General features: G+C 42.7%; 1 long non-coding RNA gene across 1 annotated transcript in view; it reads left to right on the top strand.

Moving 5' to 3' along the window:
• Window positions 1-17,384, top strand: part of LOC310875611 — a 59,506-nt gene extending 42,122 nt beyond the window's left edge. Inside the window, exon 3 of the long non-coding RNA XR_014570660.1 lies at window positions 15,375-17,384. This is a non-coding gene — a long non-coding RNA (uncharacterized lncRNA). The remainder of the gene's footprint in view (window positions 1-15,374) is intronic.
• The last annotated feature ends 7,938 nt before the right edge of the window (window positions 17,385-25,322 follow it).

Below are 25,322 nucleotides of genomic sequence, written 5' to 3'. Positions count from 1 at the left end.
ATTTTTTTAAGTATTGTCTATACATTAGACCTTATAATAATAACCAAGTGAGGCCATTCAGTTCACAGTAATAGGAAAATTCAAACCAAAGTCGCCAAGCATTCCAGTGAGGCTATGCTTTAATGACAAGCTTCCCACACAGACTGGCAGTAGGCTCCCAACTGCACCAAGTTCACAGACATATTTAGTTTCTGGGAGGATCCTACTCCAACACTTACTGGCAGTTCCACCTCAATATGAAACCCTCCCATGTTCTTATCAATGCAAGTAATGCAAAGGAATGAGTGGCTATCAATTTTGGTCAGACAAACCCAAAGCCTTCCGCTGCAGCTCAGTGACCCTCCCTGCCTATTGAGTGTTGACATGACGCACATCAGTCATCAACACTTTACTTTACAGCATGTCACTGTACTAGACTATCTGTCTATATTAGGCTCGGTCTGTGTATTTGTGGCTGTTCGGGCTTATCTCACAATCTGTTGGACCGATCACGGCAGAGTTCTTGTGCCCGCAGCCAGTAGGCCAATAACGTACTTCCATGCATTCTTTTTTCACATATAGTCCGGCAGCTGAGGTGCACGGGTGGGAAATTTGGTATATAGTCTTTTTTCTATGGGCCTAAAATATTGTCTACATACATTCATGAATCCACTTGCTGACCGGCTGTCAGTATTGAGCAATTGTTTTTATAGGGGTTTCTTGTGACCCTACCATTAACATCCTATGGCAGGCAAAAATGTAAAATTTCCCTTTTGCTTTAAAGGACCACTTCACCACTTTTCAACCTATCTTCATATAATAGGTCCTCACTAATAATCATGAAAAAATGGCGCAATTGTTTTCTACTCGGTCTGTGTCTCATAGGAGGGCTGTGGGCAGTTCAGAAACCGTCTTCCAGTGACATCATTGATGGGGAATACAAGCTAATAGAAACTGCAGGCTTTCTAGTCCTGAATAGTTGCAATGCGAAAATGGAAGCCATCGTTCTCACGATAATGAAAATCTAAACATTTTTGTAAAAGAATCTTGTTTAAAAATAATCTGCCTAATGATGATGTCACTGGAAGACGCTTTCTAAACTGCCCACAGCCCTCCTATGAGACACAGAAAAAATTCGTGCCATTTTTTCATGATTATTAGTGAGAACCAATTATAGGTTGAAAAGTGGTGAAGTGGTCCTTTAAGTAGCATGTGACATGTCAAACTAGGGGGTTTTCATGATTCTGAATCCATTCCATTAGTTTTGCCCAAAATACACTCCTTGGCAAAAAACAGCCATAGCCACTTGCCCAAATGTGCCCAAAATGTGCTGACCTCATCACATGCTGACCTCATCACATTTTGTCATGATGTCTATGGCCGTTTTTGAGAATGTCAGAACAGATTCTGACATATATCCATATACATATCCATATTGATGACATCAGGGATCTCCATATATGGGCTTAATTGTGACAGCATTTCACATTTACTATGATGATCCCTGATTTGCGATCATCCCTGATGATGTCATGAGACCTGGGCACAATGGGCTTTCCCCATATATGGGGGTTTTACTATCATCCCTGATGATGTCATCGTGATGTCACGAGACCTGGGCACAATATATGACGTGACGTGACAAATTGAGAGACAAAATTGAGTGTGACATGCATGACTAATGAATAATAACTAATCTCAGCTAATGAACAGCTAATCTCCGGCACCGTTTCAATCGGTCGAGGGTTAGCCTCAGTCTCAGGCTTACTCATCCTTGAAGAGAAAAGCCTGGTCACAACCTAAGGCAGAGACACTATCGGCGGACGTGTCGGTCCGGAATGTCCGTCAGATGTATTTCCCCCGGATACGATATTATTCCGACCAATCACAACACTTGTTTCATTAACGGAGAATGTAAACTGATTTGTAAATCATCAACGTAATTTCCCTGAGCGGTACTTCCGTCAAAATCCCGCAACTTCCGGCCAAAACAAATGATAGCGTCTACAGCGTAGGTCTTGCCCAGCATGGTCGAGGGGCCACCGACATACGCAGCAAGCTACCAAAGACGCCACCAAAGACAATACACAATCCCTGATTGGCCGAGCGTGTCACAGAAAATTCACAACCCCCGATTGGCCGAAGGAGTCACGGACATATGCAGCCGAAAACAGTACTTGCGCTCTGCTCGCACAAAGTAGTAGTAATAATTATTATTATTATTATTATTATTGTCCGAAGAATATTCATCTTCACAGGTCTGTTCAAATACTGAAAACAAAACATTACACAGTACAGAAAACATAACATCAAGACAATACATAAACATGAGGTCCCCACTGTATACAGAACCATTGGCTTAAACAATAAATAAACAAACCATTGGTTTGTTTATTGCCACGATGGCTGAGGGCACAAAACTCCTACTGAAACAGACCTTTTTCCATGGTAAGGTTCTGTATCTTGTTTGGCTCTAAAACATACTGGAATAACCTAACATTACATTTGCTTAAGAAACGAATTGTTATTGCATCATAGGACACAAAGAGAAAATAAAAAGTAGGCCATTTATGGAACTGTCAAATCTCAGCTTCTCTGTGAAAGAACGTTTGAACGTTTTTAAGCATTTCAAATTCATTCTTTTGTTACGTAATTAACATTACGTAATGTTGTAATTAATAGGGATGAGTGACGGCTTTCGATGGTGACGTATATGTCGATCAGTGTCGGGTGGATTAAAGGAAATGCCTCTATGTATAATATACATACATATTACAACATACATATACATAATATGTGATGACGTAATAAAGATGTGGATTAAAGGACCCAATGCCAGGGTGTAATTGGTTTTCGATGGTGACGTAATGACGATTATGTTTTAGTGTCGGGATGATTAAAGGTAATGCCCCTATGTATACATGTATGTAATCCGACACCACTGCCATATCAAGCACAAGAAGTCATTACGTCATACGCTGGCACGGCGCATACACATCGAACTGCGACATACGCATCTGGACGAAAACTATTGCTCGCTCTGCTCATGCAAGTAATTAATGCCATTATTGAAAAGAATCCTCTGTCAAGCTGATATCCAATTATTCACATGGTTTTCTTAGTTATGTGTTGTAAATGCACAGTAAATTATTAACGTTGTTTTTAGAGTACAGAATGAATGCAAAAAAATAACCCCAATGTAATCTTAAATAATTTAAAAATAAATCAGGAAATGAAAAGGGCCGTATGTTGGTGGGCTAGCTTTTTATGTCACTTTTATGTTCACAAAAGATGATGGGAATTCACTGTGATTAAACAAATAATCTTGAGTGTTTTTTATTGCAATAAAAGATAGAAGCTTTTTATGTCACTTTTATGTTCACAAAAGATGATGGGAATTCACTGTGATTAAACAAATAATCTTGAGTGTTTTTTATTGCAATAAAAGTTAGAACCTAATATCCACCCATCCCTACCTGGGAATTCCAACATTTGTGTGTGCGTGCGTGCGTGCGTGCGTGCGTGCGTGCGTGCGTGCGTGCGTGCGTGCGCCCACTTATCAGTGTAGGCATGATAAGAATTTCAATGCTGTTCTGCTCCCAGTCCTCTACCAGGAGATTCAAGCTGAGCTGTTCTGGAGTTTATTTTAAGAGGTTCGTTTTCCCCCCATCTTTCCTCACCTCTGAACCCCGATTGGTCCTCCAGATGTGTTTGAGAGAGAGAATCATGCTGCCTCAGCACTCCTCCATCCAGCTGCCCCGTGTAGCACAGCTAAAAGTCATTGGTTCCAGCTGGGCCTTCATTTATGGGATGGTTGAACAAATAAATTATGGGATTAGATAGGGGCGGATAGGGCCGCTGGTTTTGTCTTCACTGCATCAACAGCCGCTCCAGGGCTCTGCTGGCCAGGAAGCCCAAGATTTTTCAACTGATTTTAAGAATAAAGAAAATAAAGATTCCTGTTATTATATTCTCTGCTGCAATATGCAGCAGAGGGTATGGTGCAATGCCCCTTAAGGCAATAAGTGAAGATATTTTGAACTGAATTACATTATGAAAACAGAAGCATTGTCACCAAATGAAGTTAACCATCAAAACCAATGATCGTTTCGTCACTTTTACCTTATTTCAGCAGTCCCAATGATTTTCTAAAACTCTTCAAGGGGAAATTCAGTGAAATAAAGTTTTCATTGTTTTCATATCTTCCATCATAGCACAGTTGCTGTCAATAAATATGCCTTAATGCTTAGTGAAGGGTGATTTATACGTATTCTTATACTGCGCCAATGTTGCTCACCGAAAATGTGAGATCTACAAAGCGTGTTGCACTGCGATGCATTGTGAGCTTGATTGTACATGGCAGCAATCAAGTATAATAACAAGCCTTTAAGATAATGGGTTTGGTCACCAATTATGATTTATTTTTTATTAAATAGAAAACATGATTCTGGAAACACATGAGAGATTTTCTGAGACCATAGTTTCATATTTTTCATATTTTTCTTACATTTAAAGCACTATAAAATAATTTATTTTTGATGGAAATAGCAAAGAAAGCTACAAAAACAAATTGAAAACAAAACAATACTGCCTCATCAAAGTTGGTGTTGTGACTTTATATTATTGTAAATTTCTTCTGAGCAGAGGTGGTGGAGTTAGGTGGTTTCCTCCCGGCAGAAACGAATTACAATAGGAAACATGGCATAGCATCCATACATTTAGTTTCCCATTGATTGTCAATAGAGTAAATGATCCAAATAACACATTTTTTAAGACATCACACTTCTTGTTCCTTAGTCAGAGCTTTGGGAGAGATATTGACTGAACTGATGTAGGCTATAAGGATAACATATGATTTCTTAAGCATGCAAGAGTCAGCCAGATCCATCACATGCAGGGCATGGCATTATACACGCAAAGTCAGCTGATGGCTGCTTCTGTCTGGATAGGGCTCTCCGATCAGCAATTGGCTAGTTGTTTTTGTCGTCACCAAAGGGTGGAGTCCTGAGAAATGCATCGTCTGGTGTCGTAAAATGGCCATCTCTGGCCAAAGCGGTACTGTAGCGACCCACTTCTCCTCATGGCAAGCAGCAGCTATTAGTTAGGTTTAGTAGCTACTATTTCTATCCAAGAAGAGATATTCCCTTAATGTGATCGGGTTAATGGCAAATGAATAATCATAACACAGCCATGGCAGACGGGGGGTGTCATTGATCTGTCTGGAGTCAGGCCCTCTCCGCCTGCTGCATCAGCCACTCTCCCCCTATTGATACGCTCTTGCCCCTTGACCCCTGGGACCGATCAATGCTATTGATCGGAGAAGGGCAGGGACAAGGGCAAGATGTGCTGACTGGCCCGACAGCTAGTGTGACAAGACATGATCGTCATTAATGTCCCGCTGGCTAGCTGGCTGGCTGGCTGGCTGGCTGGTTGGCTGGCTAGGTGGCTGGCTGGCTGGCTGGTTGGCTGGCTAGGTGGCTGGCTGCCTGCCTGGCTGGCTGGCTATAGGTGGCTAGCTGTGCATCACATTCTCTTCATTCCCCATCCCACCTCCTCTATTCCTTTGCCCCTCCTCCTCCCCACTGCTCCTCAATGTCTCTGTTCTCTGCTGCTGTTTGCTCTGTCTGAGATAAGTCCATTGTTTGGATACCTGTCTGATGCTTGCATCTGTGGCAATGATATGCATCTCCTTGCATCGAGCTATTTTGGGGGTCATTGTGAATCAAATGGCGTCATAGCAAAGGGCTGGTGCATAATGTTGCCTGGCTCATTGTGTGTTACGTCCCTATAAGAATGGAAGTGAACCTATTTTTGGGAGCTTTGGAAAGGTCTTTCTGGTGTGATTCTTTCTGCTGTAATTATTGGTGAATTGTACTGTCGACGACAAATGTTATTTTTCAATGGTGAATCATGGTGTAATACCACATACCTGCCTTGCCTTGACTCATCCTTTTCCTTCATACAATGTGCCATTACCAGATAACAAAGACAGGATTATATTTGCACTGCTCTGTTCGACTATAAGTTAGACCAATTTCATTATCCGGTTATAGTTACTAAAGGTCGTAAACTGCTACGGGTTGTATTTCTGGGTTAGATTTGAAAAAAGAGTAACAAGAGAGAGAGAGTCACATGTTTGTGTGCTGGCTTAAGTGTGCGTTTGTGTAGTGCGGAGGCGAAGGGCGGGCAGTGGCGGCAGCCTCCAGACGTTGCAGTGACATGGCTGTAATAGAGCTGATTGATCACCTATAAGGCTGTGCGCTGGCTCGCACATACACAGCCAGCTCACTTGCAGCTGCCACCACCCCCTCTGCATCACCACCGCCATCCCCAGGCCTCTCTACAAAGAGCAACCCTCCCCCATACACTTCAACCTGGCCACGGTATTGACATTGGCATGGAGGATTTACCTCTGCTCCGGATTTTCTACCACTTCCACGCTCCATACTGCTTCTGTTTGTTGCTTCTAGTGAGGAAGGATATATGCTGAGGCACAGGCAACCGAGGCGAGTGATGGTGTTGTTATTCAGCCTTATCTGTGTTAAAACCATGCTTCCCCCCCTTTTCTACATTTGAATTAAAGGGCATAATCAATCAATGGTAACATTTGCAAAGCTCGCTCCCTGCCCCTGCTGTGTCGCACGGGGTCATAACCCTAATCTCTCCAGGGTGTTGAAGGTGATTAGACCAAGAGATTCCAACAAGCCGTCAAGGGCAGACCTCAGTCAGACACAAGAATGGAGGTTTTATTTGTATTTCTATTTTATTCAGTTGAAATAGTCCTAACAAAGAATAGAGACTGTCATCATTTATCATGACATTCATTTTTAACTTTGCAGTGTCTTTGATAAGGCACTCCAAATTGATAATCTATGGACAAAACTATTTTTTAATATTTTCTCAAAAAAGTTCTCAAAGTAATTTAGCTATTTGTGGTCATTTGCCTTTATTCTAAAACTATTCCACATTTTTCTCATGACTGCCTTGAGCCTCCCATGGGGGTCATTCAGTCTCCAGTTTGAGAAACACTGAATTATACTTTTAGATTGTGACACAGTAGAGGTGAAATACATGTACTTTAGACATGTAGTGTCTGTCTGTCTGTCTGTCTGTCTGTCTGTCTGTCTGTCTGTCTGTCTGTCTGTCTGTCTGTCTGTCTGTCTGTGCATGTGATAAGTATTCAAATGCCATCTACCATTATGTGAAGGCCCAGCTTCATTAAGTGTGTGTGGATTTAAACACAAGGGAAATGCGTCACTTTTTTACAGTAATGTAGAAGTCAGTTTAAATGTACTCATGCCTACACAGTTTTGGAACAACCAAAGAAGAAATTAATTTACAGTGTACATTGATTCTGATTCATAATTTCATATCCCTTGAAAATATTATTTAGGTATTCAGACCGTATGAAAGAGCAGCTGTATAGTCGTTAGTTTTGTCCCCTACGCTGCTTCTTGGTCACAATATTGTGACAGTGACAGTTTGTATTCACGCTCGACCTGACCGCATCACTGTCTGCACTGCATCTTGTATGACTGTTGGTGAACAGTGATAATATCAGCTCAGCTGTGTTGTATGTGTTGTGTGTTTCCTGTGTTTGCATTCACTGCACTAGGGCTTTTTGGTCTGATGTTTGCATCTGACTGCAACGTTTGTTTGTTGTCATCTGTGCGTTTGCCGCCATCGGTGTTTGCTGTCTTTTCTGACGGTGCCATTTATATGTTATCTATAGTATACTGTGTCAGGTGTTTGTTACTATCTGCAATTTCGTGTCAGTGGCCACGGTGTGTGTGTGAGAGAGTGAGAGAGAGAGAGAGAGAGAGAGAGAGAGAGAGAGACACACAGAGGGAGCTGCATTCATGTTTCAGCATGTATTGCAAGACAGTGTGAGCGCTAAAGCGCATCCTCCACCTCGGCCAGCCAGTTAGCTGCAGTGTGTCTGTGCGCCTCTGGAAAAGAGAAGAAATTGATCAGCACAGGGAGGAACGTGTGTGCCGGCAAATACTAGATGGAGGGTGTGAGAGAAAGAGAGAGAGAGAGAGAGAGAGAGGGAGAGAGAGAGGGCTGTCGTTGCAGACTCCTGGTGCAGTATCTCACTGTGGGCAAGCAGCCGCAGACAGGGAGCAACAGACAGCCAGACAAGCAGACAGGTAGACCTGGTGTGATCGGGGGCGGAGGGCTGGGGGGGGATTGATGCTTCTGCTAGGGGTGGAGATAGTGGTGGTGGGGGAGTCATTAGAAGCTGGGGAGGCATAGCTTGAGGTGGAAAGGTCAAAGGGTGTATGTGTGTGTGTGTGTGTGTGTGTGTGTGAGGGAGGGGAGGGGGGGGTGTCTGGTCAGGAACCAAATGGTTTTAGCATCATCGTTTATCTTTTCCAATTATTTTTATTTTATGTTAGGGGAAAAAAAGGTACCACAAAATAATTACGAGAAGAAGAAGAAGAAGGAGAAGAAAAAGTAGAAGGAGAAGTAAAAGAAGAAGAGGAAGGGAAAGAAGAAGAGGAAGGGAAAGAAGAAGAATGAAACCCCGGGATAGATGACAGTGTCACGACACGGCTGATGTCCCGGCGTCTGGAAGAGGGAGAGACGGAGAGAGAGGGAGGGGAGGGGTTTTTGGGGGGGGGGGGGGGGGGGGGGGTAAAGATGCTGAGATGGAGCTGACGATGCAAGCATCTCGAAGCTGTACGGGGGGGGGGGGGGGGGGGAGTGCAGGAGGCAGAGGGGGAGGCGGTGTCCCACCTCACTGACCTGCGTCTGGCTATGGCTTCCTCGGACACCTCGGCAGCCCCCCCACCCACAATCTCTTTCTCTTCTTCTCCCCTTTTTCCTCTTTACCCCGCTGCTTTGTTTTTCCTTCAGTCGGTCCTCACCCTCAGCCCAAAGATGGATAACAAAAGGCGTAGTCGGCATGAAGAGACGGAGGAGCGGGCGAGGAGACGAGGCATGCAGCGACATGGAGCATTCATTTCCGGAAGCCTCCACTTTGCTTGGCGTTCCCGAGAGAGAGAGAGAGAGAGAGAGAGAGAGAGAGAGAGAGAGAGAGAGAGAGAGAGAGAGAGAGAGAGAGAGAGAGAGAGAGAGAGAGAGAGAGAGAGAGAGAGAGAGAGAGAGAGAGAGAGAGAGAGAGAGAGAGAGAGAGAGAGAGAGAGAGAGAGAGAGGCACAGACATCTATCAGATTTTTTGTCTGAGGGGGAGGAGTTGTGAGGTTGGTGGCGGGATGGGGGGGCGAGGGTGTTTGTGTGTGTGCGTGTGTGGGGGGGATGTTAAACATGACAGGAAAAAAGACATGGTATGTTTTTAATGTTGCTTTGTTAACATTTATGACAGAGCATTTTGTGTTTTATTGTTTTTTCTTCTTACAGGAAGTGAATGTGTTGATTCTTTTGGATTCAGGTGTGTCCAGTAGCGTCTCTGAGTGTGTGTGTGTGTGTGTGTGTGTGTGTGTGAGTGTGTTTTTGACTCAGACGGCGGCTCTGTAATATTTGACCGATGATGGCTATCTATGACAGTGACAACTTATTGCGCTAGCATGCCAGGCTTGCTGCCATGTCGGCACAGTTCGCTGGGTAGATGTCTGGGTCTCGTGGCATGAAGAACTGCAGTCTGTAGTGGGAAGTAGAGGGGATGCGTGACTAGTTCTGGAGATAAATCTGTTCTCTCTTTTGCCTTTTTGATTTTTTAAACCTTGTTACTGTGGATTCTTTTTGACCTTTTTTATACCTGAATTCTACTCCATGCCACAGAGCAGCGCCTCTTCGGGCACTGCATTTTATTAGTTAGTTTCTCACTGAGCCTTGTCGGTACCTGCCCCTGTGGTGGAAGCTGGCAGTACAGGCTTGGTCTATTAGGTGGCTCTCTGAATCAGTTGGTCAGTGCAAACGGGATGGAGGGTTTGGCAGAGAGGCTGTGTGGCCGGTCATCCCGAGACGGGAGAGGTCTAGACTGACGATCATGTAACGCTCCGAGGACAAAGAGGGGAGCTCGCTTTGCTGGCTGGGGGGCTTTCCTTTGCAAGCACAAAGGCTAGTTAGCACAGAACGGGCAGTGCAGGCTTGTCTGATAGTCTGAGCCTCTGCTTCTGTCTCGGTGCTGCGGCAGGGAAAATTAAAGTCTGACCGTGTCCAACGAATCTAATACCTATTTCTTTCCCTTTGTCATCCTGTCTGCTCTTGCTGCTGTTGTCCTCGTCTTGTGACATTTAATGTGTGCACCATTTCTTTGTGTGTCTGTTGTTTGTTTGTCTATGCATGTCTTTGTGTGCACAGGAATCAGCAAGCTGAAGGAGAAAATAAGTTATCTGCAGTGAAGGAAGGATGGAATAAGGGCATGCTGTCTCTGGTCCACGGTTGTGGGGTGGTGGTGGTGGTGGGGTCTTTTAATGTTTTATTTTTGATGGAACAGCCTTTGCCCATGCCTTACAGCGGCCAGACACCTCATGGCTTCGGGTGTCTTCAGGGCAGTAATTGGGTGCCTTTAGGTGATCGTCATAGTAGGTACGGAAGCGAGAGTGAAGAGATAACGACAGAACGAGAGAGAGAGAGAGAGAGAGAGAGAGAGAGAGAGAGAAGGGTGTCAGTGCCACTCAATGCCCTGCAGCTGACTGCGGCTCCTCAGTGGACCCTGTTGTTCACCTGCTCCCTGAGACCCTAACTTGTGAGCTCTCTTCATGAAAAATCACGGGTTAGGCTCTTGGGACGCGGGCGGAGAGCACAATCGACTTTCTACCGATTTTTCCAAGGGTGGAGTCGTCATGAAGCAAGATGCCGACTTACAGTTGAAAAGGCACTACCGCTGGTACAGGGGATGTAGGGGAAGACAGAGAAGGATGGAGCATGGTAAACAGAGACAAGACCCGCAACGCGATCAGAATTATAACTTAACATTTTAAGACCAAAGGGTGTGATGACTGTGATCATTTCGAAATGCTCAATCTCATGATGTTTTGCTGAAGTGAACCACTGCGCTGAGGGAGAAGCATGCATGTTTAGCATGCATGAGCGATGAGTGTTTATAATGTTGTTTCTTCAAAGAATCATCAAGAACATTTCTTACTTAGTAAGCTTCATCATCAGCATACCCAAATGCCCATCAATGTTGTCCACCGACATGACCGGTCATCATGGAAACATCTGTGTGAATACTACTCGTATGGAATACATACCATGATTTGATTAAACATGGCAGGACACCAACGGCTCCAAAATATCACACCCCAGACCTTGTGTTGATTAAGCCCTGTCATAAACACAGCAGACCCATGCCAGTATATGTCACCCACTACTAACACCCTCTAAATGTGATCGTTCCAACTTCGCATTTGCATGAGGCGGTGCCAGGTTAAGTTATGCCAACGCCATTTCAAAGATTCATAACTGTTTTCCAGTTTAAGATAATTCACCGGATTCTGGGACACTTTTTCCATTATCATACTAGACTTTGTTTCTTTATGGTCATACTCCTATCAATGTGTCCATTTTAGCGGGGTTAAATACATTTGTTATTATTAATAATAATTATTATAAATAGGGTTGTCCCGATCGGATCGGGTGATCGGAAATCGGAAGTATATTATATCCATATCACGATATTAGACTGGAAATTGTATGTGATTTGGGATATTGTACTATTGTGATATGGCATAAACGTGTTCTATAAAATATAAATATCGGATCTGGAAAAATCGGCAGATACTGAAAATCAAATGGATCGGAATCAGATCGGGAGCAAAATAACGTGATCGGGACATCCCTAATTATAAACTATACTTTCTACCTTGGTTCTTTGTTCAAGTAGTATTGTATATACTATTACAAGACAAAAGGTCATTACACACTGGCGAATTGGCGACGCGATATATTCGTGCGAATAATTCGCATTAAAAAAAAAACAATTGAAGTCCATGCAAGCTTCCACATCAGTGGCGAATGTGCGAAAATGCGACCGTTTTCGCTTTTATTTGTTCGCTCTGGTGTCGTATTTTGCAGAGATTCGCAGGCGAACTGCAACATGCAATATTTCGCATTTTCAGATCGCTTATTCGCATCGCGTCGCTAATTCGCCAGTGTGTAATGACCTGAGTACGCTTAATGACCTCCAGTTCCAGAAAGCGGATTTAAATGAACAAATACATTGAATTAGTACATTATGTATTTCTCTGTTATCCTAATAATTTCTGTCGAAATGTGCACTGTCATGAACTGTCAAATCTATATTTTAAAGCCAGGATTAGGCCCATGATTATGCAGATAACAATGCTAAAAGAGCAATGCTACCTGGTAAAGACAGAAGGTTGAATGCTGAATAGAATCTGTAAGCATAACATTTTGGCTCTTGTGAACAAAATGTGTGTGCAATTACCAATAATTAGATCAGCTAACAGCAAATTAGTTTCATATATTTATTTATTTATCCCTTCATGTAGAGCTGGCTGTATGGAAAGTGTGTGAATACATTCACAATCACAGCTGACCTGGTTTTTAAACTTTGCGCATTTCCCAAGACAGTATGCTTTTCTGAAAAGCTAATTTCTGCTAAATTATACCCATATTAGGAATGCAGTTGAAAACAATTGATTTTCCCTCTAATGCCCACCTCTCCATCTCCGTCCCCCTGTCTCCCATTCTCTCTAATTATACCCCCCCCCCCCCCTCCTCTCATAGTGAACAAAGCCAATGCCAACTAATCAGTCTGTGCCTATGCCACAGAGCCCCCAGCAACAGCTGAAGGAGTACCATGCCCCATGAATACCAAGCATCCAGGCACATAGTGCGACAAGTGCTGAGCAGTCAGACACGGCACAGGGAGAACAGAGCTGGTGCCCACAAAACAGCCAGACAGTTTTATTAGGATCTGTCTGACACGCAGCAACGTCTGGCGGCGCCCGAGCCTCGCTGATGAAATTCTCTCCGCTTCCCTAACGGTAACAAAGCAGCCTGCTCCAACCAATCCGCCAAGGATCCAATAAATATCACTCGGTAATAATCAGCTCGGGGATTGTTTATAATCACGCTGAGTAGGGAATACCAACTTTGTTCAAAGTCAAGCTAGTTCTCCTCGAGACACTGCAGTGTACATCTGAGTTTTCTCTGGTTTTCTCAGCCAATCAGATCAATCTGAATGTATTGTTGTCACTATACTGTGTCATGGTACGAGATAAAAAACACCTACATAACCTCTATATAATATACTATACAGTGTATGACACTGGATGCATGTACAATACTTTAATTTTACTTTTTGGTTACCTCAAAGCTTTTCCATGTTTTCACCCTACATATCAAATTGTCTAGCTATTTTATTGATCCAGAAAAGGGGAGTCTGGGATTGCTGCAACTTACCTTTACCTTTGCGACCCGATTCCGGGTAACCGGCACACGGTACAGGGTGGATGTGAAAATGATTATGATTTCTTTATTCCATTTGCAGCATATTATTTGTCCCATGATGTTTATTTATGAATCGCTGTAGCGATTGCGTGGTTAAAGGAAAAGGTCTGTGGAAGAGCTCTTTATAGAGAAACCAGTTAATATCTTTGCTTACTCGTGTTTGCCAATAGATTTATTGAAATTTCTTGTGAATTCAGGTGTGAAGTTTGTTTTAATTTAATAAATTAGATAGTATCTTTAAGAACCATGGAGCTGGTTTACATAACCAATAGCTACAATGGCTTTTGTTTTATCATCATAACTAATTTAGCTAAGCTTCTTTCAAAATATAGCCATTGTATTAAAAATCACACCCGTGTGAAGTGAGGGGCGCTCTTATCATCTTACAACATCGAGGAGGGAATTCGTTATAGCTTGGAGCAGCTATGATTAGGTGATGTAATGATGATGTAAAACAAACTAACATTAAATTATCTTTATTGTTAATGGCATTTAATGTTTGTTTTAGGGACAAGATGACGTACATTTTTCCCTTCATTGTCAATGGCTTTTTTTAAACAAACATTGAACTAAAAACAAACATTCATTTATCTTCATTGTCAATGGCGTTTTTAAAACAAACATTGAACTAAAAACAAACATTAAACCTAGGAGGGGCTAGCGCCCCTCAAAAATCACACTTGGGCGCTCTTAACATCATACATCATCATATACCATCAGCGAATCAAATCATCACATTACAAACACATTCTGTGCTCAAATGGACATACACACAAAGCTGTGCATAGGCGGGGCTAACGCCCCTCAAAAATGTGTTGAATTGAAGGCAGCCAGAAATGAATACGAAATGTAATAGAAATAAATAAATATCCTGATAAAGAAAACAATAAACAACATCTAGGTGAGCAAACATTAGCGGTAGAACAAAAGGATCATTGCAGCAACTATCTCTGTCTTACAACAGCATTTAACACAAAGGCTAGCATCCACAATGGTTAGTGTGGCTCAGCAGAAGGTGTGATATAGTGTGTCAGTGCAGGTCTTAAATAAACTCTTGGGTATGGGCCCCATATCCGCTGTTAGTCATCAAGTTGTTGCAGCCTCAATGATTGATTTGAACCTTGAATAGGTGTAGATAAACCAAAGGTTCCAGCTGATTCTAGATTAAAGTCTGCATGATGAGGGAGCGTGCCGCGTGCGTGTCTGTCTGTCTGGTGGGGAGGGGGGTATTTCTCCATTGTTCAGAGGTGCTCATGTAACACGCTGCATTCCCACATTGGTCTGTGATCATGAGAAAATAAAGACAGATTCCTGTTCCTCCTACTGTTGGATTTGTCTGCACAGTGCTGTTGTCTGTTGTCTTTAGAGCTTATACAGTATACTGTAGTGCTCAGTGGGTCTCTTATCGCAGTGGGGGGGAGGAGGAGGAGTGGAAAGCGACGGTATTGCCTGATTTCTACTTTGCCGTAAGCTGGTCTCGTACGTCGAAAATAGAGGATCTACAAGCTCACAGTGTGTCAGATGTCTGTTTTCCGCACGCGTACGATAGAGCATAAATCAGGCGTATGCCTGATGGCGGACCGCAGTTGAGCAGGACTGGGGAGTTGTGTGTGTGTGTGCGTGTGTGCGAGCGTGCATGCGTGCGCATCTGAGTTTCCAGACACTGCGGCAGGAGGCCAGACAGTCACCTGAACACACGCACAGACACACATGAAAAAGTGTGCAGATGACGCATGTGTTGCGTGGACGACGTGCAAACTCTCTCTCTCTCTCTGGCATGCATGCACATACACCTAAAGACTCCATTACCTCAAATGACCCCCTAAATCTGTGCAAAAAAAGCAATTTCTTTCTCTTTAATTCAATGAAGGGACCATATTGTACCACCATTGTTAATGGCGTCACCCTTGAACAGCGACAGTGCATGGAAAAACGTTTCTCTTTTATTCTCAGGGTGACAGAGATGAGTGATAAACTCCATTAGTTTTTTTGTGTGTGCTTTTTTTCAGATTACGGAGAAGGCTGTGGGGCAAATCGTCTAGTGAAAGGACAGTAGAGTTTCTGTGAGACTTGAGAATTTCCGTCGCGGGCCTGTGGACACGGCATAGAGGGACGGGACTATGGAGAAGATGAGCTGATGATTGAAAACCAAACAACAATGCCCAAATGGAAGCCTTTGAGGACCCGCTTGGCTACGAGTCTCAGCGAAAACCAATTGGAATGTACGTGTGTGTGTGTGTGTGTGTGTGTGTGTGTGTGTGTGTGTGTGTGTGTGTGTGTGTGTGTGTGTGTGTGTGTGTGTGTGTGTGTGTGTGTGTGTGTGTGTGTGTGTGTGTGTGTGTGTGTGTGTGTGTGTGAATGTTTGTATTGTCCAACAGTCCGTGATGTTCCGGAGGGGTGTATCCCCCTGCTCACCCTGTTGTTGTGTCCCCCCCCCCCCAGTGTTATCTCCCCCATCTCCCTCTGATCCGCCAATCACTTGGGAGGGGTTGCCAGGGAAACCTGGTATCTGGCTAGCAGCTTGATGGAGTTATTGAACTGTAACTGGCTTGGATAATTATGCTCTGTCTTGCAGGTTGGCTTTTCCACTGGCTGGGACTAGAATGTGACCCACGGCTAGCTGGCCTGGCTCTGTCACTACAGGCAAGGCTCTTAACCCCTTGACCACCACCAACCTTAGCCCGGACGCCTAGTCAGAGTTCTATTTGAGATGTTGTACACTAGTGCCACAAGCGCACGCACACACACACACATACACACACACACACACCCCCCAATGGTGGAAGAACTACCCCGTAAAATGCCATAGCAATAATACAATATTATACTCTTAGTCTTGGCATCAACATATACTATACTTAAAGAAAAAACAGGAAAAAAAAGGTTTTTTTTTAATTGCAGATCTATAATAGCCAATAGTTTGAATAGCCAAAGTATTACGTCTTAAGTAGTTAATGTTTTTGTAGTATGAATCTAAATCTGTAAAGTAACTAATTGTAGTGGAGTAAATAGTAACGTAGAGAAGAGATGTAGTGGAGTGGAGTACACTACTTAAACTTAAACCCTCCGTCGCACGCACGCACGTGCGCGCGCTCACACACACACACACACACACACACACACACACACACACATAGTCGCTCCCTTTGTGTCCCTGCCGAAATAGGTCATGACAGGACATTCCTGGTGTGTTGTGAAGTGTGTAGCACTCAGCCCAAGGACAGGTGGGAACACAGACAGTGCGTTTGTACTGCGGGTGCCTTCACTTCATGAGTTGACATCTTGAGCGACTGACTGCTGCTCACATGAAATGAAATGACGTGGCTCTCCTCTGACACATGCTTTCGTATAGGTTTTTTCTGCATTCACGGTGCTTAACCACTTAACCCCCACCCATATCAGTGTTCATTTTGACAGCATATTTTGATTACTAAATGCCATAAGAATTTAGTCGACTAAAACTACAGTTGATTTGGTCGACTAAAATGTATTTCAGCAGCAGACCTTGATGGTGTGGAAATGGCTGATTTGTGCTCAGCTGTGTGTTGAAAATAGCCGATCTACAAGCTCACAAAGTGCCTGCACACACAACCAAGCATAAAATGACATGTCTTAGTTCTATTGGATCTCTTCTCCACTAGTACCTTATGCCTTATGCCTAACTATTTGTTGAGATTGTCAGTATATTTACTGTAGTAACAGTCATACAGTAGTTTTAGTCATCACAGCTTAGTTTTTATTTAGTTTTCGTCCTAGAAATCTAGTAGCGCTGATCAGAGCACTATGCCACAAGTGTTTGTGAAGTGTTTGTAACATGTTTGTGGTCGGATTTGGCCAATCAAATCTGGATGTTACATTAACACGTGACCGAATTTGGCAAATCAAATCTGGATGTTGCGTTTATAACACGTAAAATGTGTGCCGCCCAAATAGAACTTTAATATACTGTAGCATAGGAACCCGGGCAGCCATCTGCTGTATTTCTCTCAATTCCAGTCATTAGCTTTTCTTATCTAGGAGCCTGAGCAGCCCTCTCTTTATAATCAGTAATAATAATAATAATAATATATACTATTATCTAGGAGCCTGAGCAGCCCTCTCTTTATAATCAGTAATAATAATAATAATAATATATACTATTATCTAGGAGCCTGAGCAGCCCTCTCTTTCTGTCACTGCATAAAAGCTAAGATGACATACATATTGCACTCCGCTATGTGATCCTTTTCATTTGTAGACAAACGCCAGGACTGACGTTTCAGTCTGCAGTGGACTTTTCTCGTCTTTGTGTTTTTCGGTTGTGCATTAGCTGGCTCCAGACTCATTTGAGTCAGTAAAAGTGTCAGGCTGCTGTAACAGACGGCCTGGGCTGGGTAATTAGCCCCGAGTCATTTGGAAGCCACTACGCTCTGCCCAGGTGCCCACTGTGCACAGGAAGAGACCAGGTGACCTTATACTCAGCCCGTCCCACTGCAGTCACTTAAAACAGTGATGTATGTTCCCCTTAATGCTCCACTCTCTGCCTCCCATGTCTGTCTGTCTGTCTGTCTGTCTGTCTGTCTGTCTGTCTGTCTGTCTGTCTGTCTGTCTGTCTGTCTGTCTGTCTGTCTGTCTGTCTGTCTGTCTGTCTGTCTGTCTGTCTGTCTGTCTGTCTGTCTGTCTGTCTGTCTGTCTGTCTGTCTGTCTGTCTGTCTGTCTGTCTGTCTGTCTGTCTGTCTGTCTGTCTGTCTGTCTGTCTGTCTGTCTGTCTGTCTGTCTGTCTGTCTGTCTGTCTGTCTGTCTGTCTGTCTGTCCGTCCGTCCGTCCGTCCGTCCGTCCGTCCGTCCGTCCGTCCGTCCGTCCGGACTCTGTGTCCGTCCGTCCGTCCGTCCCTCCCTCCCTCCCTCCCTCCCTCTCTCTCTCCTTTTGCCCCTCACTTAAACTGATTTCACATATAGGGTATATTTTCCCCTCTCTTCTCCACACTATCTTGTGTGCCTCCCCTCCTCCTATAGCCTACACTCCCTTTCTCTAGCTGTCTCCTCTGTTCTCCCAGAGTAATGAGGAGGAAGAAGAGCGGGAGGAGGAATGAAGTGTGTGTGTGTGCGACTGTGCGTGTACGTCCGCGCCCGTGTGTGTGTGGGGCGTGGGGGGGGGGTACTCAGGCAGTAATGTGCAGACCAGAACGAAGGAGTGCCCCCCCCTCCACCGTCGCCACACACACACACACACACACACACACACACACACACACACACACTTGTCATTGGTATGCAGGGGCTGTTCTCCCAGGTGACACGTACGGCGGCTGGATTTGGACCCCGGCTGCAGCATCAGTGCCGAGGCGGAGAGCAGGAAAAGCAGGTAAGGGTAATGAAAATAGGCAGAGGAAAGGGAGCACAACAGATAGGGGGTGGAGAGGAGAGCATATTAGAGCAGAGGGGAGCAGAGGGGAGGAGAGGGGAGGGTAAGGGCTAGACATCCCTGAGGACTCCAACAACCGAGACACCCTCTGACCCTTCATATGCACATATATGACGTCCATATCTTGCAGCTCCAATGCATACACTCAAATATATTGTCGCTGTTGGGCAGAAACCACGTATGTCCCCCAAACAATTGTTACTTTTCAGAAAGTGGATAAAAATAACCTGTGTTCCGATGGATCCCAATATAGTTATTCTTATAGGCACTGTTAATACTTTTCATTGATTTAATATGAATCCCTGCACAGACACACTGTGTCCTTCACTTTCACAATCTGCTTTGTGAGCTTGTAGATCGGCAATTTTCGATATTTGTGTGTGAAAGTAGGGCATTCATTTGTGATTTTGTTTTTTATACGGAGATACAAGTTTTCTGCCTGACAGTGACGATATGCAGCAACGTTGTAAGGTAGCATCCACAGCTCCACTGTTACTGTTACATTTGTACATTCTCAGAGTTACAGGCATGTTATGAATAGATAGCCGACAACTTATTATTTTATGAAAGGCTTGGAAATTGTATGCTGGATTGTGCTACAGTATGTGCTATTTTGTCATACAGTTCAGTCTGTAATCGCTTATGTAGTTATTTTCTGTCAACAATGGAATGTATGCTGTATGTATGCAATAATTGTAAATCCAGTGTTTGTCAGCATTTGTATGTAATGTGTATACTATTTAATTAAACATACTGTAGCATTTTTGCCTCTATACTTATCAGATAGATGATGGGATACACCGACTTGTACATATTACATATTGTAAATCTCCTGGTGTTATTAAATGTATATACATCTAACATGATTCTGTGTGTTTTGGTCATTCATAAACACTGTGCATATACTGGTATACTGGTTTCATACTGTGTAAGCAGAGAGTGAATGAAGCCGGCGGTTTTCTATCAACATAATGTGTCTGTTGTCACTTCTGAAGTTTCCATTCCCTTGATATGTAGTATATTGGTTTTATGGCCAAAGGCAACAAAGATTAAATTTTGTATATATATTTTTTTAAATAAGCCGATGCTCAAACAGTGTGCGTGAGAGACGGCGAGGAGAAAGTCTGTTTATAGGTGTGTTATTGTCTGCTCTATTTCGGTTTATTTGTGTGTGTGTGTGTGTGTGTGTGTGTGTGTGTGTGTGTGTGTGTGTGTGTGTGTGTGTGTGTGTGTGTGTGTGTGTGTGTGTGTGTGTGTGTGTGTGTGTGTGTGTGTGTGTGTGTGTGCGTGTGTGCGCGTGTGTGTGCGTGCGCGCGCTGCGGTAGAGGGAGCGTGTAGAGCAGACAGTGTTGGGGGAGCAGTGCGGCCAGGCTGCAGATATCATCCATCTCCCTGTCACTGGCCAAAGGGCTGCTGGGAAAGCGGCAGACAGCTCCTCCACTCTGACAACGGGGGCTGCATCCTAATTTTCCAACAGAAAACGCTTGAAAAACTTGCTCTGCTCCTCCCTCCCCACCTAGTATGGAAAATCATTAACCCTGCGATCTGAGAACAAAGCACAGAGCTTCAGCTAGTCTAGCACTGGCAGCGAGTAATATCCTCTCGTGCCTTGCAAGTTCGTATGAAATCTAGCTCAGAAAACATTTAGAACGTTTAGATAGCAACAACAATTCGCCCTTAAAGCAATAGCTGCGTAGCATTTTCACATAGTAGTAATTGCACATTAATGCACAGATAATAATGATAGGTGTAATAAAATTGCAGGTTACATATCGTCACTGTTGAGTGGAAACGGCTTGTTTTCAGGAAATAGAAATAATAACTTATGTTCCAATATATCTAATGTATTTTTAAACACACACACACACACCGTTAGTCACAAGCTCTTGTTTACTTGCAGCTCGGCTATTTTTGCTACTTTTGTGTGACACTGTAGTATGACAAAGTGAGGCATTAATTTACAAACAAAAATTTAAATAAAAGACATATGGACAATGTTTATGACAGCAATGGTATGCATGTGCACCTTACAGTAAGTGTATCACAATATATAATAATAATAATAATAACAATAATATAATAACAAATAACGAAGTAAAATAAATAGCCTACATAATAATAATAATATGCAAGTTAATGAAACTCTCCAAATAATCAACACTACAGATTTAGAAGCCAAAGTGTCCCTGTGCAGAAATGCATAGTTGCACTAGTTTAAGTTAAGTTTTAGGTTTATTATATTTTTTACTTCTAAAATATTTCTCCAAACCCTCTTGAACATGTTACCATAGATATTCATGAATGCTGCCCTCAGAACACATTCCAAGGCATATAAGTCACATCTAGTGAACTGCTATTGGATAATTCATGCAACAACAATTAAAATAATCAAAGGCACATTACATTATCCATTGTGCATCAATCCTGTTTAATCCAAACAACGTTTAGCCTTGCTACTTCATTCCTGTCTCTGTTCATTGACAACACAGTAACCTTGTGGGAATGGTCCATTTTTGTAATTTAAATCGATCAAAGAAGGAACCAATCTAGACAAACCAATTGTTATTAAAAAAAAGGCCACTTGAACCTTAGCATCCCTATTCTAGGGGGAACGTTCCACCAAAATAGCCACTTTACAGGCTCACAATGCGTTGCAAAAAGAGAAGACCAAGCACAGGGCCGACCCCGGTTAACTAAGTATTAGTTTAAGCAACTAACTATTGAGGGTTTAGGTGGTTAAGCCAAGAGCCTATCATTAAATAATCACACAAGACAGTTAGTAGTCTTGTGTCAAGCCATGTGCCTTCAATTTACAATGAAGTGGTATGTGGTACATATAACAGTAAAAAACAAATCACACTAGTGTGAAGTGAGGGGTGCTCTTATCATCATACTTCATCATAAATCATCATACATCACATTCCGTGCTCAGCCAATCAAATCATCACAAATGTCATTCGGCCAATCACTTTTGGCGTCTTCTCTTTTCTCACTTTTTATCCTCAATAAGTACTTTGCTCAGCCAATTAAATCATCTCTATGGGATGATCAGCCAATCAAATCATTGTGTTTGTGTTCACACAAAAGCCTGCACCCAGACATACGCGTCAAGAGGCAGGAAGAAAGTGCCTAGAGCAGGCGTCTCTTCCTAGTTTTTAAACAGCTGGTGGATGGAAATGACGCTTGCTTGCCGCTGCTGTCTGCAACTAGCAGCGTCTGCAAAAGAAATGGAAGCCGATGCTGCAAGTTGCAGCCGTGTGCAAGCTTAATTTCCATCCACCAGCTGTTTAAAAACCAGGAAGAGATGCCTGGTCTAGGCGTTTTCTTGCCGCCTCTTGTCTTGGGTGACGGGTGTACCCAAACAGACAAAGCTGCGCATAAGAGGCCCTAAAAAACAAAACAAAAAAAAACAAACGCAACTGACTTCAAGTATCAAAATAAAACCTTTCTATTGCATATAGTGTGGTGTTGGATTCTTCTACATAGTATTATGGGATAAGGTTTCACTGTGTTTGCTCTATATGGGATAAGGTTTCATAAGCTTCCTGGCTGCTCTGGATGCATTTGTGTGTGTGTGTGTGTGTGTGTGTGTGTGTGTGTGTGTGTGTGTGTGTGTGTGTGTGTGTGTGTGTGTGTGTGTGTGTGTGTGTGTGTGCGTGCGTGCGTGCGTGCGTGCGTGTGTGTGCGTGCGTGCGTGCGTGTGTGTGTGTGTGTCTGGGAGACTTATTCTATACCCAACATCAAAATCATTTGCTGAACTCAAATGACCTTTCTGAACAAACTGCCTTAGCAAACCAACCTTGCTTGGCACAAAGAAGACATTGATTTCTGGTGAGTAAAGTAAACATCATGCTTGTACATGTTATTAAAATCTGCTGACTGTTTCTCTTGTTTGTCCCCCGGGGAACTCACACAGTGAAAAAAAATGAAACATTTAGATTTAACCATACACAGGCTGCTCAAATGTTGCAATGGCAATACATTATATTATAAATAATAATATCTGTGTGTGTGTGTGTGTGTGTGTGTGTGTGTGTGTGTGTGTGTGTGTGTGTGTGTGTGTGTGTGTGTGTGTGTGTGTGTGTGTGTGTGTGTGTGTGTGTGTGTGTGTGTGTGTGTGAATACACAAGCACGAGCGTGTATTCGCACTTATCTTAAAAATTCTAAATATTGTAGGCAAAAAGATTATGAATGCAATCTCTTTTAAATTATAAATTACTGCATCTAAATGCCCAGTGGCTGTCAACCTTTTACCTTCCTTAACCCAAAACTATCTTCACAACAAAGCCACATTTTACTCTATAGTCAGCTATACGCTATACATCTATATGTGTAGTGTTTTGAATTGATGCATCTTTATTTAGTAGGAAAAGTGGGACTCAGACTCACATAACAATGATGGTGGCCACGGTTTGCCACACACTCACACAGCCCGGCGAACTGGTATTTCTTTCCCTTCTGACATGCACATTGAGCAGCAGATTGCAGGAGTAGAAAACGTGACTATACAGATGTCTCTGTCCCTCACATGCGCACTGGTGCACACACAGCTGCAGCTTAGCATCACGATTCAACAGACTGTTGTCTGCCACTTGGACATCCAATGTCATCCATCACAGGTAGGCTATGACATAACATCAAATAAAAAAGACTAAGCAGCAAATCAAATTCAGGTAAATTAGTATCAAGATCAAATAAAGAGCTAGGATGATTTAAAACTTTGTTGACGACATACAGTAGTGCATCATTATTATTAGGCGATATCTAAACAAGGTTAAACTAACAAAAAATATATGCATGGAATGATGGAACTCTTGTAAACAGGCTACTAAAACGGCATAGGCTATAGTAATTGCGTAATGCACACACCTATTTTCACTACCTTCGTATAATTGTCCTTACTAATCCTTATGCTATAAAATGGCACAATATCCATCTCCTCTGTGTCTATTGGTGGACTATGGACAGACTCATGCCTACCAGTGACATATTTCCAAGCTAACCATACAGAGAAATCTCTCTGGAAAATAGCATGCTGAAATAGAGCATTGTTCTTCACGTTTTAAATCTTATTTGAAATGGCCCTGCCTACCGATGATGTCACTGGTAGCCACATTTCTAAACTGTTCACACTCCACAGCCCTCCTCCAAGACACCAAGTAGACAGAAATAGTAGGCTACCATATTATAATGAGCATTAGTGAGGCCCAATGAAGATAGGATCAAAATGGGTGAAGTTGTCCTTTAAAAAATAGTTTGTTCACGTTTGCAGGTGGAAGAAAAAAAAAAAGAGTTGGTGACTTACAGTATGATGGATAAATGTGATGATGTTTCTGTTCCTATTCAGTTTACTTTACAAGTTTACAATATCCTTGTTACTTCTATTGCCAGATGACCAACATTTGAGTTAAAGGACCACTTCACCACTTTTCAACCTATCTTCATATAATAGGTCCTCACTAATAATCATGATAAAATGGCACGATTTTTTTCTACTCAGTCTGTGTCTCATAGGAGGGCTGTGGGCAGTTTAGAAACCGTCTTCCAGTGACATCATCATTAGGCAGATTTTTTTTTAACCATATTTTTTTACAAAAATGTTTAGATTTTCATTATCGTGAGAACGATGGCTTCCATTTTCCCATTGCAACTTTTCAGGACTAGAAAGCCTGCAGTTTCTATTAGCTTGGATTCCCCATCGATGATGTCACTGGAAGACGGTTTCTGAACTGCCCACAGCCCTCCTATGAGACACAGACTGAGTAGGAAATTTGCCATTTTTTCATGATTATTAGTGAGGACCTATTATATGAAGATAGGTTTAAAAGTTGTGAAGTGGTCCTTTAACAATGGCAACTGCTGCTCTGGACAATATTTTTGGACAAGTTATCATCCACAGTCCACAGTATCAGGCTCCTCGCGTTGTTTACAAAAAGAGCTCTGGCGCCATCTTGTGATAATCAAAATAACCTACACACCATTCAGTATTTTAGGTCAGGGGATTTTAGTATTCTGATCACATTAGGAATTGACTTTAATGGAAATCCGTGTAGGTCAGGGGTCAGGGGACCTTTCACCTTAGTATAATTGCCTTATTTCAATCTGAATCCAACATATAAAAAACATGTTTGTGATTTTTGTTTGTTTAATTTGATTTTATTTTTTTGTTCAGAATTGAAAAACGTTAATTGGAAAATCACAAAAACTGGTATTCAAACCTATTTAGGTTCATCTTACGGTGTACATGTTTGCCTGAAAAGGAATCTTTGAAATGTTTCATAGTTTTAGAAATATAGTGCTTTCAAATTTGATACATTTATAATGAGGCTCAATGGCAGATATTGGCACAAAAAAAACACTTTCACCATTCACACTTTTTATAATTCAGCCTACTGTGGACACACATGCTGGAACTTTTAACTTTGAAATGTTTTGTAGTTCCTGGGTTATTTAACTTAAACGCCCAATGCATTCTCAATGGTAATAGCACAAATTTGCCATGCTACTAGTCCTACATACTTACACCTAGCAACCTCATTCTAGCCTATTTAGGT

Source organism: Protomyctophum parallelum (assembly GCF_964188405.1).
Source record: "Protomyctophum parallelum genome assembly, chromosome: 1".
In the NCBI taxonomy this organism is placed as follows: Eukaryota; Metazoa; Chordata; class Actinopteri; order Myctophiformes; family Myctophidae; genus Protomyctophum; species Protomyctophum parallelum.
Note: the sequence above shows the minus strand (reverse complement) of the source record. Positions and strands in the feature narration are given on the sequence as shown.